At 44.9% G+C, this 20063-nt stretch overlaps 1 protein-coding gene across 3 annotated transcripts in view; it reads right to left on the bottom strand.

Annotated features, from left to right (window-relative positions):
• Nucleotides 1–20063, bottom strand: part of LOC118214684 (sn1-specific diacylglycerol lipase alpha-like) — a 53778-nt gene that overhangs the window by 31662 nt on the left and 2053 nt on the right. The window lies entirely within an intron of this gene.

Raw genomic sequence — 20063 nt, 5'->3', positions numbered from 1 at the left:
CATCATGACCATTACTCAACCAGCATCATGACCATTACTCAACCAGCACCATGACCGTTACTCAACCATTACTCAGCCAGCATCACGACCGTCATTCAACCATGTCCGACATCATGATCAAAAGAGAGAGAGACTAATTCAACCTTTACTCAACCAGCATCATGACCATTTTTCAACCAAACAGATCCAACATAAATCACTGAGAATTCTGGACCACATCAGAAAAAATCAGGACGGGATTCAGGCAGAACGGCAGAATTAAAGCTTATTGGATTGTTACAAAACAAAATATAGAGTTTCCTGCAAAGTTCCACAAGCTGTTTACTCAAGGACACCCAAATCTTTGCTGTAGAGCACCACACCCAACAGCACAAACACACTTTCAGATTACCTGCTGTGGTGTGGATAAAGCAATCAGAAACGTGGTCAAACGGCAATATCAAGCCAGTTACACCGTTTCCGTCAGATGGATAATTCAGAAATACTACCTGGATAAAGCAAAATTGGTCATTGTTGCTAAAACAGGATTTCCTTCTTACCACGGATATAAGCCAAAACTTTAAAAGAGTGGGATTTATGCAACAAGTGCTACAGTATAAATAGCCTACATGGCGACTTTCCACGGACATTTCTTCAATTGCTTTCACTCTACCGGATCGTTTCATCATTCATCCTGCTCAAATTCCACTTCCACTGAACAACTGCCAATCATGCTACAGCTCTGAGTCTTCATCCACTCTTACAAATATATATCGCCAAAGAACATTCTCCTCAAAATATAAAATAAAATCGGATAAGGCACAGACAATAAACAATCAATACAAATAAGATAAACTAAAAACTGAGGTAAAAGTTCTAGAGCCAAAAACATTTGTTTATTAAATATATTATCATGATTAAACATTAACCACACCAACATAAAACATAGTATTATGTATTGTGTATCACCAATCATCTGAAAAACCACATATATATTTTCACGTCATCACCCATCCCTACTTAACAGTAAAGAACAATTTAATGAAAAAGGAAAAATGCTATATTTATATAGGCCTATTCATATGTTAAATAATTTATTTTATAAATAAAGGGGATTCAAGATCAACAAAGTAAAAAACTAAAAAATCAAGGTTGCAAAATTTAGGGAATATTCAGGGAAACTTTCCATGGGAATTAATGGTAATATACGGGAATTAACGGGAAATTGTGGAGGTTAATGCACAGGCTCCATTTACAATGTCATATGCATTCAGAAACATAAACTTTTTTACCTTATCATGACTAGACATACCTGCAAAACCTATAAATAGAAATTAAAAAATCGACAATTTAGTTCACAGTTGAACTTTAAATTTGTTTACTTTTCCTATAGGATTCTTTCACTGGATAACAAAAAACAGGAATGATGAATAATGTACTCCGTCTGAATGAATGCGCTGTGTATTTCCATTAAATGGGGACATTTTAACCAAAATATCCCACAACATCTGGACTTACCTTTTTATGTCTATTTTCCCCTCATAATTATTCACTATCATAAGCTAACATCTAATACTGAAATTGGGCAAATTGGCAAAATTCCAGATCTTAAATACCCATGGAATGCTTCTAGAAAGTTTCTGAGAATTTACCGGACCCTTCGCAACCCTAAGTATATGCATGAAATATTTATTACGTTGCTCTTGCAGATAGAGTGATAGAGAAGGGAATAAAGGGAGAGAGAGAAACCATTGCCTTGGGGAACTGTTATCTGAAAGTGAATGCATTTAAATGCATAGGGCTTTCTATGCAATCAAAAGGACATTCTGTAAAATATATAAATAGGTCTGTAAAAAACTGCCTAATATTCACCCAGGAAATTGTAAATATTAGGCAAGATTGATCCTGAACACCCAAAATCTTGGTTAAAAAATGTACAAAAACTCTCCAATTTGGAAGAAAATTTGGACGATAGCACACACGTGAGAGAAAAAAATATCAATTCATCGAGAAGAGAGACACTCAAATGACTGCTCTGGCAATACTGTAGTGTACTCATGCCAAGAAAGCATATTTGAAAGTGAATTTCAGAGAGGAACAGCAAGAGCAAGAGAAGGAGAGGGACAGTAGGCCTATATTAAGAAGCGAAGCACTGGTAGATGTGATTTTTTCCTGATTAACAATAACACGATTATATATGTGCTTATTACATAACCAAGTCCTGTGCATCTGGACAAGATATTTAGGGTTTGAAAAAAAAATGCATTTCATTACAAGCATTTAGCAGATGCTCTTTTCCAGAGACAACTTACACAACTTTACATTGCATCCATTTATACAGCTGGATATATACTGAAGCAATGCAGGTTCAGTACCTTGCTCAAGGGTACAATGGCAGTGTCCTACCCGGGAATCGAACCTGTGACCTTCAGGTTACAAGACCTATTTCCAGGTAAATCAGGAAAAAAGCAGGACGAATCACATCCCAGCGTAAGTGAAGCGAAGTTATGAACGCTGGACTGCGGATGTACAGGTACATTGTGAAGGCTATCCCAGGCTTACATTACAAAATGGCAGGTCCTGCTTCTCTCGGGCAATAAACAAATCATATCAAATACTTCAGCTATATTCCAAAAATGCCCATATAACATAGTCATAAACATGTTATAACATGTGTCATAACCAGTTGAGACAATGTGCTACAGCTTGTGACAGTTGTCCTAACCCTGTGCTGAGATCATTTCATAGCAGTCATTTAAAATCAGTTTGGTAAACTTCACTGCATACATTATGACCACGCTAATGATATACATGTTGCCCAGCTGCAAGACAACACGGCTCTGAACGTTTAAACCTGCCCATGAACTTTCTGTCCCTTTGATTTAGCAGGTCTGGTGATGCCCACCCCAGTAATGTCACTGATATGAATGTCGCTTCCCTGGTCTCTACGGCGATTGGCAGCTTAAACGCGCTGACACTTTGGTATCTGACAAACACAGCATCTGCTAAATGCCTAAATTGAAAATAGCAAATTGTTCAACGGTAGGCCTACATCCGTCTGTATTTGCAGAAGGCTTTGTTTACGTTTTGGACAGGCGGTCCGCTTAATTACCTCCTAAAACGCGCTCGCGGAATCTTCCCAGGGTGCAACGCGACGCGTCAGAACGGCGGGTTCAGAAACGGCTTTGAAACAAAGCCTGGGAACCGGGTCGTTTCGCGAGGCTTCGTCGCCCCTGCCTAAACCACTGCTCCGTGTACGCGCCGCGTAACCCACAGTAACGGGCTCCCTCGCGCGCAGCCGGCAGCGCTGTGCCGTTCAGCCGACCTGGAGTCGCTTTAATTGGGCCAACAGAGCCAAACGTGGGAGAGATATCGCCGGGCATCGTTCCACAGCCGAAGTCCCGGCTCCGTGTGGGGGGAACGGGACAGCGTGTCACCGTAGTATAGCAACAATAACGGACTGCATTCATACAGCCGTCAAATGAGTTAACACAGAGAGGTGGGGGGGAGGGGGGGGGACCTCAACCACCTCCAATGCACAGCACCCCCTGGGTTAAGACACGGGAGCCATTTTGTGCCAGAAAGCTCGCGCTTATTATTAAAATTCTTTCAGAATGTTTCCATGTTTCTTTCCTTGCATCCTTCTGAACAGGTCACAGCGTAAAAGCAGAGGAGATGAGGAAAAGAGAAGAGATAAAAAGTTTTCAAGAATTCGAACATCATTTTGCAGTAAGAGTGAGTCAGAACCCCCCCCCCCCCCCCCCCCAGCACAGGGGCTCTAATCCCGTTATATCTTTCTTGGTTTTAAAACATTAGTGTTAGCTCCATTATGCATATAGCCTATATATTTTTTTAATTATATTGAAAACATTCCATTTTACTTGATGTAATTTGTCTTTTATATAGATATCATTTGTCTTTTATATAGCTACTGATCTGTCATGATCTTTCTGTCACTACGTGCTATTTGTTCAACCTATCACACATTTCAGTGGCTCTCAATTATTGTGGTTTACATATATTCACAAAATTAATCCTCCCTTCATTCCTTTCCTCCTTTTGTTATATTTATGCATCAACGTTTATGTTATTTACGTTATGTAAATTATTATCTCAAAACAAAGCATTGTGGGACTTGGAGTCCTGTAAGCTCAAGTGGCTTCAGCAAAAAATGCATTGCTGCGTCCTTCAATGCAGGAGGCACGTGAGAGAATGATTCAAGTTTTCCTTTGTTTATGGAACATCTAAAATGTTCCCTGTTACGGCAGCCACTTCAGATCCTTCCGGGACAAGGAAAGGTATTTTAACGCAGCAATAATCTTACACTGTACCACTCTCTCACGAAGCCACACAAAATAAAGCGGCACACCCGCTGTTAAATTCTTCTCTACCGCAAACGTACTGCTTAGAAAGCTCGGGGTCTTGCCGTCGTTGCGGCTCGGCTCTGGTCACGCTCATCGGTCTCGCGCTCACGCTTACCGCCGGCACTTCGCACACCCCGCCCTCCCCCAAGTCTTCCCGCAGAGGCGCTGACAGCTTTACGACTTCATTCTCCGTCAGCTGGCAACACTTTCCCCGGCCCCGGAGCGGACATGTTCAGACACATGTACCGGCTCGCTCGCGGCGGCTATGCATTTTTTCCCAGGACGCACTGCCAGAGAGGAGATAGCTCGTAGCTCAGACGAAATCGTACAGATTCAAAAATCAGCGACCAGATATGAACGACGGGGCATTTCTCTGTAATCTGCAGTAGATGCATGTTTTCTGGGATGCCTGAGGCAACAAATAGACCTCCGTGTGCTTACACAGACATGCATCTCAGGAACTCTTGTGGTTATGTTACTGCATCTCTGTGGAATGGCACACCATTTTGGTGTGGTAACAAATATTTTAAACATATATTACTTTGATGATAATGAACATTTATAGATTGTGACTTGGGGAGGTACGGTTTACTCGCGTAAAGGAGTACATGCCGGCAGATTTTAAAAGCTGAGAAAAAAATGTAAATCGGATTTTTTTTTTGCCTAATGAAAACTACAAGAACAATACAACCAATATACGTAAGTAAATAACAGAGAACAAAATATGTTAAAAACACAAGTTGACAACACTACCAAACCAGCATGTAATCAGGAGGTAATATTTAATAACAGCAACAGCTGGAGTGCAAGTGTAGAATTAACGAGATGAATTCTAATTAACAGCTTGTTCCGCAGTATAGCACGAATCCACCTCGTCACTGGTCACCTCATATCACTGCAGAACATTGGTGGCGGTGGTTTTAAAAAAACTCGTCAAATTTTCTAGAATCTCTGGGTGATATTCCCATCCCAGCTACAAGCAAAATTCACTGAAGTGTTGAAAAGACATAGAGCAAATTACTTGTAGTTCTGTACAGTCCTGTCCCCTGCCCAACATTCAGTGTGCACTGTGAATTCATGAAATTAATCAAATAAACCATCGATATCATGGGGGTTTAACTAAACCCTATCTTTTCTTTCAACAGGAAATATTAGGTTCTGTTGCCTGCTAAAATCAATAACCCAGTTCTTTTAAATGAGTAAAGGAAGTCCCTATCGTTCCCATTGATAACAGACACTTCCTGCAACAGATCAATCACAGCAGTCAGACTGCTGGAGGAATACAAATGTTTAATCCAAGAAAGGTTTCAAAGGTGGTCAGAGTGAACATACCCCGTACAAAAGCCTTCTCCACATTACAAGGACCCTTGACCTTGAAAATTAAGCTGAAAAATAAAGCAAATTCTTCAAATGCTGGTGTTTTTATTTTTATTTAAACCTCACAATGTTTAATAGATCAGTTTGATTAAGGCTATTCTGCAAGGTTAAACAGATTCAAGCCAAAGGGCATGTACATTTGTCAAGTCTCTGAAGGAGTGGTACTGTAAAAAAACGAAGTTAATGAAACTGAACCTTTTTATGGAAACCAATGAAAAAAAAAAAAAAAGAATCATGGAGTCTATGTCTAGGGAAGCCTGGATCAAAAACTTCTTGAAGAGCTTCAAGAAGTTCTTTACATTGGCAAGGTGATTTCAGATGAACTAATTTCTTGTACAGGTGAGATTTGGACTGGTTGATTACAGTATCGCCATTGTTTGATCTTTGACCCTTCGAAGAGAAAGGTTTTTCGAAATGCTTTTTCAACATTCTAAGTGTTCTAGAACTCCGCTGGTTAATAGTAGTGATTGTTACATCAGCACTAGAATGTTCTGTTAAGAACATTCTAATCACAGTTTTGTCATCTTACACCTTAAAGGGCTAAAATTGTTATCAATAATGAACAATGTTCTGCCTGCTTTCTCTTCCTGTGGTGCCAGAGAACTCACCTTAAAATAGTTTCTGTAATCCCTTTCATTAATCTCTTTAAAAATGTTAATACCGCAATCAAATCTGCCCCTAGTCTCCTTTGCTGAGGCTAAAGAGATTAAGGGCCCTATCTGGGGAACTGGAAAGCAATTGGCAAACACATGGCTCAAGTAGTTAGCGCAGATTAAGAAAAGCATCTGCGTAAATTTTGGCATTTGAACAATGCTAGCGCGTATGGCGCAAGATGGAAGTGGGCTGGACTTAACTTTATTTCATGAATTCACTGTGTGCTGGCCATTCAGGGCAACTGAATTCAGGGCAAAAGTTCCCTTTAAGAGGCCGTGCAAACTTCATAGCCCTAGTTAGTATCAACAAAAAATGTTGGCTTGGCTCTCACAACCTGCCGCCCAATCATCCCCCAGGTTAATTGGCTGAGATCGTCCTCTCCCTCTCCACCTCAGCTGATGTACGGTGAGCGTTCTGGCGCAAAATGGCTGGTGGGTGCTATGCATTGGTAGCGGCTGAGGTGCGTTCCCCTCATCGCTGTAAAAAGCGCTTTGAGTTTTGAGAAAAGCGCTATTTAAACGTAAGGAATTATTGTTATTATTATTACGACTACTACTGCTATTACATGACGTTTTGAGTGCAGTCTTACAAGAGCGCTTTTCGTCCAATGGGGATCAATCGAGAGCGACCAAACGCGGATCCCTATCTGAGACTGATCCCTCCCGCACCCCGGGTGGTGCAGGTGCCAATTTCGCGCCACCCTGTGGAGCTCCTGCCCACAGTCGGCACGGGCACGGTCCGGATTTGATCTGAGACATTGGGGCTCATAAATGCAACACCGCTTGGTGCTTTAAAGGACAAGACCAGCGTCATTTTATTTTTTCCATCAGCACGGCCTTTGATAAGACCAAAACCTACAATGTTTCCGTCCGACACTCAAAACCACAAATTCCCCAACCCGAATTAGCACTCAACTAGGAAGCCTGCCATTCAAATTGTGCGTAAAAACATCAAATACAGCTCAGAAAGTTACACTACATGGCCAAAGGTATGTGCCTGACATCCAACACCTCACCCAAAATTATGGGGATTGATATGGAGTTGGTCCTCCCTTTACTGCTATAGCAACCTCCATTCTTCTGAAAAGGCTTTATACTATTTGTTGGAGCATTGCGGCAGGAATTTGCATCCATTCAGCCAGAAGCACATTAGTGAGGTTGGGCACTGATTGGGTGATTAGGCCTAGCTTGCAGTTAGCTTTCCAATTTATCCCAAAGGTGTTGGATGGGGTTGAGGTCAGGGCTCTGTGCAGTCAAGTTCTTCCACACCGTTCTCGACAAAACCATTTTTATATGGACCTCGCTGTGTGCCTGGGGGCACTGTCATGCTGAAACAGTAAAAGGCCTTCCCCATTCTGTTGGGGAGCATTGTATGCTGTGGCATTAGGATTTGCCTTCACTAGAACTAAGGTGGCCTAGCCCAAATCATGAAAAACAGACCAAGGGATGTCCAGATACATTTGGTCATAGTGTACATTTTCATTTTCAGAAAACACCACCTATTATCATGAAAAACGGGGCCAGAGAAGTTTTTAGAAAACTTACTTCAAAACAGCAAATTGTTCATTTTGATGGGGACTATTTTCCGTAGTACGTTCCACATCGAAAAAAGCAATCGTTGACACTTCATAAAGTTGTTTCAGTAAAAAACAGAAGGTTCTTTGTAATGATGAATTAGGTAGACATTGGCTACACTGTACCTGGTGTTGGCTCTTACGAAGCCTTGCTTTCATTAGCCGTATTGTCGCTAGAGCGAGCATCTCACTATCGCTACTACTTTCGTCCACTTTCGCTATATTGACCTAGGTATTCACCTGATGATTACGGAAACCAACAAGTAAGTAACTGTAAACAAGGAAAGGTTCGTCGCTATGGTAACCGTAAGCAACGTCTCATCTCATCGAACCCTGAGCTTTGCGAAGAGTTGGCAGGGGCAGATCGTCCCGTTGCAAATCTTTGGTCTGAAAAGCAGTCTTCAGGGGAAAAGAACACTGAATTGAAAACATAACGTGTTAAGCTGTCCACTACGGTCTGGTGAACACCATAATTAGATGTGACCATCCAATTTCGACCATTTCGACAGCAACAACAATGTCCTGGATGGATTTATTATGAAAAAGCTGTATTTCGTGGACCAAATAACAATAAGAGCGCTACAGATTATTCTCTTGAAAACCTATTCTGCAGTGCTGAGTTGACAACCCAAGCCCTCCCAAGTGGTTCTGAAGTAGTCAGTGCTCACATAATAACAATTACAATAAATATTATTATTTATTTATTATTATTATTGTTATTAGATTCCCGCACTATGACGACCAAAACGTTAAGCGTGGATCACTGCAAAGTGTGTGTGCAGTGCTGTGTGTGTGTGCGTGCATGTGTGCATGTTTGTGTGGTGCTGTGTGTGTGTGTGTGTGTTTGTCTGTGTGTGTGTGTTTTTTTGCCTGTGTGTGTGTGTGTGTGTGTGTGTGTTCAAAAAAAGAATGCGAGCGCTAAGCCCACACACCCATGATGCAGACAGGGGAAATAATGACACATTCTGACTGAACGGCAGTGCAAAACTGCATCGTTAGGGGACACGGAATGTGTTCATGTGTTCTGGCTTGTCTGCTATAAAGGCAGTAAAAGTCAATGCTGCAATGGTGAAAACCTTGGGCGTGTGTCTGAAAGAAAGAGAAACATAACTACACTACATTACAGGCATTTAGCAAACACTCTTATCCAGAGCGACTTACAAAACTTTTTTTTTTTTTTTTATTACATAGCATTTACATTGCATCCATATAGACAGCTGGATATATACTGAAGCAGTGAAGGTTAAGTACCCTGCTCAAGTACAATACAATAGTACAATAGCAGTGTTCTACCTGGGAATCAAACCTGTGCCCCTTAGTTACAAGACCAATTCCTTACCCATTATACTACACTGCTGCCACACTACTACCCCTCAACACACAGGTACACTACTACCACTCAACACACAGGTACACTACTACCACTCAACACACAGGTACACTACTACCACTCAACACACAGGTACACTACTACCACTCAACACACAGGTACACTACTACCACTCAACACACGGGTACACTACTACCACTCAACACACGGGTACACTTCTACCACTCAACACACTGGTACACTACTACCACTCAACACACGGGTACACTACTACCACTCAACACACGGGTACACTACTACCACTCAACACACGGGTACACTACTACCACTCAACACACAGGTACACTACTACCACTCAACACACAGGTACACTACTACCACTCAACACACAGGTACACTACTACCACTCAACACACAGGTACACTGCTACCACTCAACACACAGGTACACTGCTACCACTCAACACACAGGTACACTACTACCACTCAACACACGGGTACACTGCTACCACTCAACACAGAGGTACACTGCTACCACTCAACACACAGGTACACTACTACCACTCAACATACAGGTACACTGCTACCACTCAACACAGAGGTACACTGCTACCACTCAACACACAGGTACACTACTACCACTCAACATACAGGTACACTGCTACCACTCAACACACAGGTACACTACTACCACTCAACATACAGGTACACTGCTACCACTCAACACACAGGTACACTACTACCACTCAACACACAGGTACACTACTACCACTCAACATACAGGTACACTGCTACCACTCAACACACAGGTACACTACTACCCCTCAACACACAGGTATACTGCTACCACGAGACACAGAGGTACACTGCTACCACTCAACACACAGGTACACTGCTACCACTCAACACACAGGTACACTACTACCGCTCAACACACAGGTACACTACTACCACTCAACACACAGGTACACTGCTACCACTCAACACACAGGTACACTACTACCACTCAACACACAGGTACACTACTACCACTCAACACACAGGTACACTGCTACCACTCGACACACAGGTACACTACTACCACTCAACACACAGGTACACTGCTACCACTCAACACACAGGTACACTACTACCACTCAACACACAGGTACACTGCTACCACTCAACACACAGGTACACTACTACCACTCAACATACAGGTACACTGCTACCACTCAACACACAGGGACACTACTACCACTCAACACACAGGTACACTACTACCACTCAACACACAGGTACACTGCTACCACTCGACACACAGGTACACTACTACCACTCAACACACAGGTACACTGCTACCACTCAACACACAGGTACACTGCTACCACTCAACATACAGGTACACTACTACCACTCAACACACAGGTACACTGCTACCACTCAACAAAGCGGGGTGTTTTCCAACAAACCCATCCAAAGAGCAGGTGTATCGCAGTGGTTCAAAGAGAGTGGCACTGACGGCATCCATGTGACAGGCGGCCTCCTCAGTCACATGACACAAACCCAGCAGAGCATTCGGGAGAAACTCTATAACAATGGCCGAGATGGCCTCTTCCATTTCTACCAAACCACGCTGATCAAATTTCACATCAAAGAACGGTTTCGTGTTCCCCCCTTCAGAATTCCAGACGCTACGCAATGGTGTACACAACCTGTATTGGGTACGTATATGCCTGACGCAGTAACCTCTTTACAAGGGTATTACCCTTTCTTTAACCCTAGCTGATATATATGGTGATGCTATAAAGCATAAGCTCTTCGAATTTTGGATATATATCAGGAAATACGCTAAGAATATAATTAGTATAATTGTCACATTATTGCACATAAAAAAAAATGAAATGAAAACCAATTTATTGCCAATATCAACTCGGGTCAGAAAATAACAGATGCGGATTCTGAAGCTACTCAAAACTGTTTCCTTTTCCTGAAGACGGCGTTTGAAACGCGAGCTGGAGCAAGCCAGCGGGTTCGAGGGCGAGCGAATCTTTTCCTGGCGCTGGCGCGTGCCGGCGTTCGTTCCCGCCGACCGCTCCGGTTGGGTGGCGGAAACGGCGGCACCGCGGGGCCGCGGCGAAGCCTCGTCGTCGGGGAAACGCCTGCTGTCCGCGGCCGTGGCTCTGGACTTCATCAACGCGGCGGATTGAATAAACGATCGGGCTAATTCATTACTGAGGCCCTGGAGCGTTCTGGTCCTGCGGAGGCTAAGCAGGCTCTGGTTTCTGAAGGCTGGAGGCAGTGCCTATGACAAGGTGAAAAAATGTTTCATGCATGCAAACAAGAGACCCCTGTAAGGACTGATCCGAGTTCACCCTTAACTATTTAATTAGCTCAGTCTTACTTGTTACTTGTTGTTACTAACATTTTTGATAATTACATTACAGGCATTTAGCAGATGCTCTTATCCAGAGCGACTTACACAACATTTTTACACAGCATTTACATTGCGTCCATTTATACAGCCGGATATATACTGAAGCAGTGCAGGTTAAGTACCTCGCTCAAGGGTACAACAGCAGGGTCCTACCCGGGAATCGAACCTGTGACCTTCAGGTTACAAGACCAGCTCCTTACCCATTATACTACACTGCTTCCCAGTACTACGGCAGGGTCGGTCACAGGAGTGAACCCCCTCAGGTGCATGCACCTTTGCTCGTGTCGGAACTCGCAGCGTCATCAGGAAGGGCTTTCAGGGCTCCGATTGGTAGCTTCCCTCCAATCAGCTTGCGCGCCTGCGGTGACGCGGCAGGGCGGGGAACACAAGGCCACCGTCGTCATTGTAGAATTTTTTTTTACCAGGGCTAACAGAAAGGAGCCCTGTGGGAGGACCCGCGTGACGCTGGGGGGGGGGACGGGGAGGGCGGGGAGGGCGGTAGCCTCGTGATGGGAAAGCTGCTGTTCCTAATCCCAGCCCCGCCCTGCGTTCCCGCTGCGGACTAAGCTCCTAACCCGGACTGCCCCATTAAACACCCGACACCACAACTGGGCAAGAACGCAATGGAACTACGGCGCTGCTTTAGAGTACTGCTGTCAAATATCCTTCACTTAATGGATACTGAAACAACTGCATAATTTATTGATACGCAGAGTAAAGATATGCCTTGAAAAGCACATGCAACATTGCTAAGATTACATAGGCCAGACTGTGGGGCTCATCCATGCACTAGAACAGTGACTGTGGGGGCCATCCATATGCTAGAACAGTGCCTTAACAGATACCAGACTGTGGGGCCCATCCATGCACTAGAACAGTGCCTTAACATATACCAGACTGTGGGGCCCATCCATGCACTAGAACAGTGCCTTAACAGATACCAGACTGTGGGGCCCATCCATGCACTAGAACAGTGCCTTACCAGATACCAGACTGTGGGGCCCATCCATGCACTAGAGCAGTGCCTTAACAGATACCAGACTGTGGGGCCCATCCATGCACTAGAGCAGTGCCTTAACAGATACCAGACTGTGGGGCCCATCCATGCACTAGAACAGTGCCTTAACATATACCAGACTGTGGGGCCCATCCATGCACTAGAACAGTGCCTTAACAGATACCAGACTGTGGGGCCCATCCATGCACTAGAGCAGTGCCTTACCAGATACCAGACTGTGGGGCCCATCCATGCACTAGAACAGTGCCTTAACAGATACCAGACTGTGGGGCCATTCCATGCACTAGAGCAGTGCCTTAACAGATACCAGACTGTGGGGCCCATCCATGCACTAGAACAGTGCCTTAACAGATACCAGACTGTGGGGCCATTCCATGCATGAGGGAAGAGATTGAAGAGGATAATCTACCCAGCAGCCCCAGGGAAGCCATTTTTCCTCTTCTCTCATCTGTACCTGCTTTAGGCTCGGGTTAGTCTCCATTTCCACTCCTAGTACAGCAGTTTCAGGATTACAAATTGAGCGCAAATTATTAATGAATTTCACCTCTTGACTGCAGAAAATCAAATTCGGGCTTAAATTTCCTTTGCACAAGACCAGGTGTGACCAGACCTGTGAAGGCTGGCTGTAAATCTACGAGGATCTGTGAAGGCTCAAACACATACACGCACACGTACGCACACACACACGCGCGCACACACACACACAAACACACACACATGCACGCATACATGCGCTCGCACACACACGCAAACAGGCATGCATGCACACTCACATGCACACATACAGACGCACACACGCAGATACACACACACACACATACACACACACACACACACTCACACACCAGAAACTGCCACAAGTCTGATTACAGGCAGGCTTACTGAAGAGAGTAACAGCAGAATTCTAGTAGTGATTGTTCCAGGTGGACTTAACATAGCAGGAGAACGAGTGGGAGAGAGTGGGAGAATGCAGAAGACAGAAAGACAGAGAGAGAAAGGGAGGGAGGGAGGGAGAGAGAGAGAGAGAGGAGTCAGTGGGAGTGAGAGACTACTTCTCGTACAGGGAAAGAGAGCAGGTCCATGCCAAAGACCAGACCCTGCGCAGCCAAGATAAAGAACGCAAAAACGGTTCGATACAAAGAGGAACCGACGGCCGACGCATTCTAAATGTCACGCCAATATTTCTGCAGCTATATGGCGCATCACAAATCTGTGTGGAAAGTGATTGAGAAAGAGAAAGAGAGAGAGAGAGAGAGCGAAGGAAAGATGAAAAGAGGAAGACCACGAGAGGGAGGGAGAAGAAGAGACAGAATGTTCTATGTTTAGCGTAGCGCTAACAGGCGCCGGTAGGAGGAGAGGGCTGCAGTACGTGGCCGTTTTTAAAGAGGCCGGTGCTCTGCTATTTCCACCGTTAGTGGCAGGGAGACGCGAGCGGAGCGGTGCGGTGCGGTGCGGTGCCCCCCCCCCCCCCGGACTGCCACGGTTACAGCCCGGTCACATGAGCTATTGTGGCTTCCACTCCCACAAACTGCTGGCACTGGGGGGGGAAAAAAAAAAACTCTTCAGGTTTTTCTTGTAATGTTACAGTACTAGCCAACAATCACTGTTGGTGTTTCAGTTTTGAATAAACTTTATTAGTCACAAAACAAAAAAACACTGACAGTGCACAACTGATGGTGCGTCCTCTCCAGGGTGTTTCATGCATTGAAAAGTCTATAGGAGCCTATAGGAGAAATCACAAAAAAAAAACAAACAAAAAAAGTTTAATTGCTTCAATATTTTATTTTTGTTACGCAATTCAGCTTTTATAGCTTACATCTCAATACACTGTGGTGGTTTCTTGAAAACCAGGCCTTTACGCTCTAAATGTAGCTAAACACAGGGAGATGATGCGCCAAGTTGCCAGTGGCAGTAAAGCTGGACCGTCCGCAGTGGGCGTCGCACAAAGTCACCGCCAAAGCCTTGTTTTCAGCCGGGACAACCCCTGCTTTCCATTTCGGCATCGCGCTCACAGCGCTTGAAGATGTCGCCTGTTGCGTGACTGTTGCTCATAAAACAACGCCTTGTAAAAGTCCGATGGCCTGAAACGTCAAGGTTGTTTCTCAACTAAAAATAAAGCGTACTATTGTACAGGAGAAGCGTGCGGGCCAACGTGGCTGTGCAGTGTAGTATAATGAGTAAGGAGTTGGTCTTGTAACCTAAAGGTCTAATAGGTTCGATTCTCAGGTAGGACACTGCCGTTGTACCCTTAACCTGCATTGCTTCAGTATATATGCATCTGTATAAATGGACGCAATGTAAATGCCATGTAAATGTTGTGTAAGTTGTTCTGGATAAGAGCGTCTGCTAACTGCCTGTAATGTAATGTGATGCTTCAGCGATTCGGTTGCTAACATGGCACGGATACCGTTCGCAGCCCAGCGATGCCTACCTCTGCTATAGGGACACAAGTACCATCCGATGGCTTTCGTGACCTGACATTTTGGGCTGAAGTTCTCGATAAGCTCATGAATGACAGCTGCTCGCCTGTCCCTCGTATCAAATGCTTCGGTTTAGCCCCCCTCCAGGGGTGATCCTAATTAGCGTAATTAGCTAAATGAGGCATGGGAACTGGTTGACACGAAAACCGTGTACAAATGATTTCCCACCCTGATGTAGAGCGCTTAAATTGGGTCACATAAGGAAATTTCCTTTCAGCACAGAAGTTAGTCTTCCCAACAGATTTTTAACCGCTGAAGAAGCCAAAAGCAGGTTCAGTGCAGCAGTTTACGGGATGGCAGCAGAATGTTTTCAGCAAGCACCCACACAGTTTGTATCTCACAACTTTATCAACAAGAACAAATAAAGCCCATGATTGAGGCAAGTAGATAACCGAGAGCAGAAGTTGGCACGAAATCCTGGAGTGGACTCGCCCTCGTTGTGCACCTCGGCGGTGGACAAGGCCTCAATTCAATAGAAATTCCACCTTAAACTTTTTAACGCCACAAAAAAAAAATCTTTTTCCCAATTTCAAGTGCAAAGTCCTTAGGTCTGACCCAGCCTCTGGAAGATCATCTGTCAGTTTGGGAATTTTGGACACACGCGACCTTATATATGTGCAACCAGCTGGGACTGCTTCCCTGCTCTGTAATCCGTTATAATGACCTGAGCAGAGGCCGATGTGTTGATCCTAATGGTCTGAGCCACATGGGAGGCAAAGGAAGGGTTAGAGAACGAGAGGTTGTAGGTTCGATGACCAGGTAAGGCACCGCCACTGGGCAAGGTGCTCAACCCCTCAATACAATATAATGTCCGTTCCCTCCAGCACATGCAGAATTCTACCGCTAGACTGGAATCAGCCAAAGGACCCTGTCATGTGTCCTCGAGTCCCTCCATTGGTTGAATAATTCTGATCCTAGCCAATGGAGGATAAGACAAATCCATACACTCTTACTTTCAAGTTTTTATCAAAACCTCACATTCCTGCTGGGCCGCTGCACACCGTGGCCATCGGTCGCATTGCCGTACCTTTAAAAAAAAAGGCCTCTCTGGCTCCCCCAGTGGTGGACGGGGCTTCCCACAACAGCCGGGACAGCGAAGCCGCCGCTCATCTATCCGCCGCATGCCGAAACCCCCCCGCGCCCCCCACGCTGCGTCGTGGCCAAACGAGCCGACTTTTCCCCATCCAAAAACTCTCGAGAGGTCATCGTGGGTGAGCAAGCTCTGGACGTGCGTCCGCTGCATTTAGCGCAGCGCGCTCGGATCCATCGCGCCGCTTCACAGCACCGCACCCGACGCCCTCTCGCGCCTGCCAGCCCGTTTAACGATGTGCTGCAGGTTTATGTAACAACTCCTACTGCCGGTCGTGACGCTCGTAACTAACTCCGTTAGTTGCCCGAGCCGTTGCGTGCTCACTTTTGATAAGTTTCCGCTACACGTGAAAGCCGTGTACACGAGGCTGGGAGTAGCCTGAGGACCGAAGCCCTCTCTCACGGCTCCAGGATAGGGAACGGAATGCCACCTAATGTCACCCGCAGGACGAACGGACCAACCCGGTACTGGCAAGCCAATTTGTTCGACCTGGACCATGGAGCTCGTCACCAAGACCTTCAGCCTCAGTTGGAACCACCGCTTTAGACTAAAACAAGCTCTTTTTTTTTTGTAAGGTGAACGATCACACGTGGAAATACATTCACGAAAAGGGCCATTATATAAGATGGTAATAAAGCATAACTTAGTTATAGCATGTGCAAAGCTTAGCATGCGAAAGCTTGGCAGCTCAGAAGTAAACTCTTGGCAGAGAATCTCGTATTGATCCCCGCCAACCCACAGAAGTGCAAATTTACGGTTTAAACTTTTATCCGTGGGAGGGAGAGGCAGCAAGACGACGGCCAGAGGGATGGTGAAGCCTCGCTCGCACGCACGCTCACACGCAAACACACACGCTCACATACACACGCTCACACGCTCACACACACGCTCACACACACGTACGCACGCTCACATGCACGTCTGAGCGATGGAGGGGAAGGGTCAGGTGGAGCAGGGGAACATTGCGCGTTTTTGTCTCTTCGAACTTGACCGAACGTCAGACGGTTTAACGAGGTTCGCCAGGGTGAAATTCCTGCAGATTTCCAATAACTGTCAAAGAAATGTCTGTTCTTAGATTCTTTGATTGTCTGGAACAAAGTTCTTAGTTCTTGCAATAGCATGTCTTGCTAAGCAACACATTTCTTTGAAAATTCCGAGGGAACTGAAAACTCTGAAACAAGGTGGGCGTGTGCTCACCAGTCAAACTAAACTGAAAAGAAGAATACCTTCCCCACACATACAGTGAAAATAAGTGGCTGGGTTTTGAATGACGAAAGCCCATTTCCCCAGCTAAGTGAGCAGGATCTGAGAGAGTCGGTGGTTTTTGGCTGAAGTTCTTCAGCCCAGAGTTCAGCTCTCGTACGGCCACAGAAGCAGCATCGACCTCCTCTGCCCGGTAACAGACATTATGGACAACCCATTTACATTACATTACAGGCATTTAGCAGACGCTCTTATCCAGAGCGACTTACACAACTTTTTTACATAGCATTTTACATTGTATCCATTTATACAGCTGGATATATACTGAAGCAATTTCGGTTAAGTACCTTGCTCAAGGGTACAACGGCAGTGTCCTACCCGGGAATCGAACCTGCGACCTTTCGGTTACAAGTTACTAGTTCCTTACCCACTGTGCTACACTCCGTCCTTCAACCCGATTGGTTTATTTGTTCCAGCTTAGTGACATGTCATTTCTCAGAGGTTTGTGTCATTTCAAATTAAGCCACGAGAGCAGACAAGCAGCCAATTGTAAAAAAAAAAAAAAAAAAGGAAAGAAAAAAACAAATAAAATCAAAACTATGTTTAGTGTATGCCCCTGGGGTTGGGTGGTTGGACAGAAGAGGCAGGTGGGGGGTGAAAGAGATTGATTGAAGAGATTGAAAGATCAATAAAAAGGGGCTGGCAACCAAAAGCTACGTAAACAAACCTGCATTCCCAGCTTATTTGCATGTTATCCTTCTTGTCAGCCTGTTTCAAAGTGTGATTTATACTATTGATGAAATGCTTTGTTCTGTACAGAAGTGTGCTAATAAAATGCTAAGAATGCTATTGATGTCCTGTACCTGCATAAACAAACTATGCTTTGTAGAATAAAAACCGGCACTTACTGTATGGAGCGTGCTTATGTCTCGTATTCAAATAACAAAATAACAAATTTGACTCTACGGTTCCCATTCTATGGCAACACGGTGGTGCAGTAGGTAGCACTGTCACCTCACAGCAAGAAGGTTCGAATCCTGGCCTGGGCCTTTCTGTGTGGAGTTTGCATGTTCTCCCCGTGTCCATGTGTGTTTCCTCCGGGTACTCCGGTATCCTCCCACATCAAAAGACATGCAGGTTAGGTTAACTGGAGAAACCAAATTTCCCATAGGTATGAGTGTGCAAATGAATAGTGTGAGTGCCCTGTGATAGATTGGTGGCCTGTCCAGGGTGTATTCCTGCCTCTCACCCAATGCATGCTGGGATAGACTCCAGCACCTCCCGTGGAATAAGGAATACGTGTGTTAGATCAGTGGTTCTCAACCTTGGTCCTGGGAGCCCACTGTGTATGCTGGTTTTCGTTCCGACCACAATTGCAATCCCGGAATTGTAACAAGCTATTATTTTTCCTTAATTAGGTGGTTTTCATGTCAGAGGGATTATTTGCCCACTTAAAACCACATTGTGTCAGAAATAGCCATGCATGCCATGAAGAATAAAAGTCCCATATTCACATTGTGCTATATTGTAGACGATTACATAAAGAGGTTAAAAAAACATTTTAACTAATCAAAATAAAGACTGAGGCAAATCAACAGGTTCCTAATTGGGGAAAGTGTGGACAGCTGGCCACTAAATCAAATCATTTGATAGATAACAAAGAATTCTAAAACAAAGAAAATGATAACAAGTCAAACCTGTATTGTGCTAATTAGTTTAAGGGATATATTATGCACTTAAAGCACTTAAACACATGTGTTCAGCAACCTAATTAGGAGCCAATTAATTCCACTCGTTAATTTGATCTGTTAAAAAATGTTACCTCTTTTTTAAGTGATCGTTTACAATCACTTAAAAAGCAACACAATGGGATTATTTATTCTTCATGCCATGCATAGCAATTTCTGACATAATGTGGCTTAAGAGGGTAAATAATTCCTCTTAACATGAAAAACACCTAATTAAGAAAAATGAACAGCTTGTTAAAATTCTGAGATTGCAACTGTGGTTGGAGCGAAAACCAGCATACACAGTAGGCCCCCAGGACCGAGGTTGAGAACCACTGGGTTAGATAATGGATGGATGTTCCCGTACTTTTGGAGGGCACTGCAAATTTGGTTCTAAGTGAGGCGTTTTGCAGGTCTCACTCCCCTTGTGTGTGACACTGCTGATTGAAAGGACAATGCCAAGACCTGCAGACCTATTTGGTGATGCACTAGCTCTCAGTTAGCACTGGAAATCCCCGCTAGCTGCGCTAGCCCACGGTTCGCGGAGGAGACCCTCTCTCCTCACGGTTTTGTTCAACTGCCACGCCCTCAGGAACGAAGTGACTTTCAACGGGCCCCTTCCTGCGTCCCAACCGACGCCCGCGCACGTGAACGCGCGTACGGACTCTCCGCTGCGCACGCAACGCGCAGCTGAAGCAGAACCCCGCAGCCGGAGGCAAGCCGACTCAGAAGCCCCCCACAGGGAGGGGTTCTCTTTTACAACAACGACCCGCAGGACCAGAGCGATGAATCGAAGCGGGCTGGGATTGCAAGGGACTGGGTTGCCAGTCAGATGTAGGTGGGATGACTGGGT

The sequence above is a fragment of the Anguilla anguilla genome, chromosome 16 (genome assembly GCF_013347855.1).
Source record: "Anguilla anguilla isolate fAngAng1 chromosome 16, fAngAng1.pri, whole genome shotgun sequence".
Classification (NCBI taxonomy): Eukaryota; Metazoa; Chordata; class Actinopteri; order Anguilliformes; family Anguillidae; genus Anguilla; species Anguilla anguilla.
Note: the sequence above shows the minus strand (reverse complement) of the source record. Positions and strands in the feature narration are given on the sequence as shown.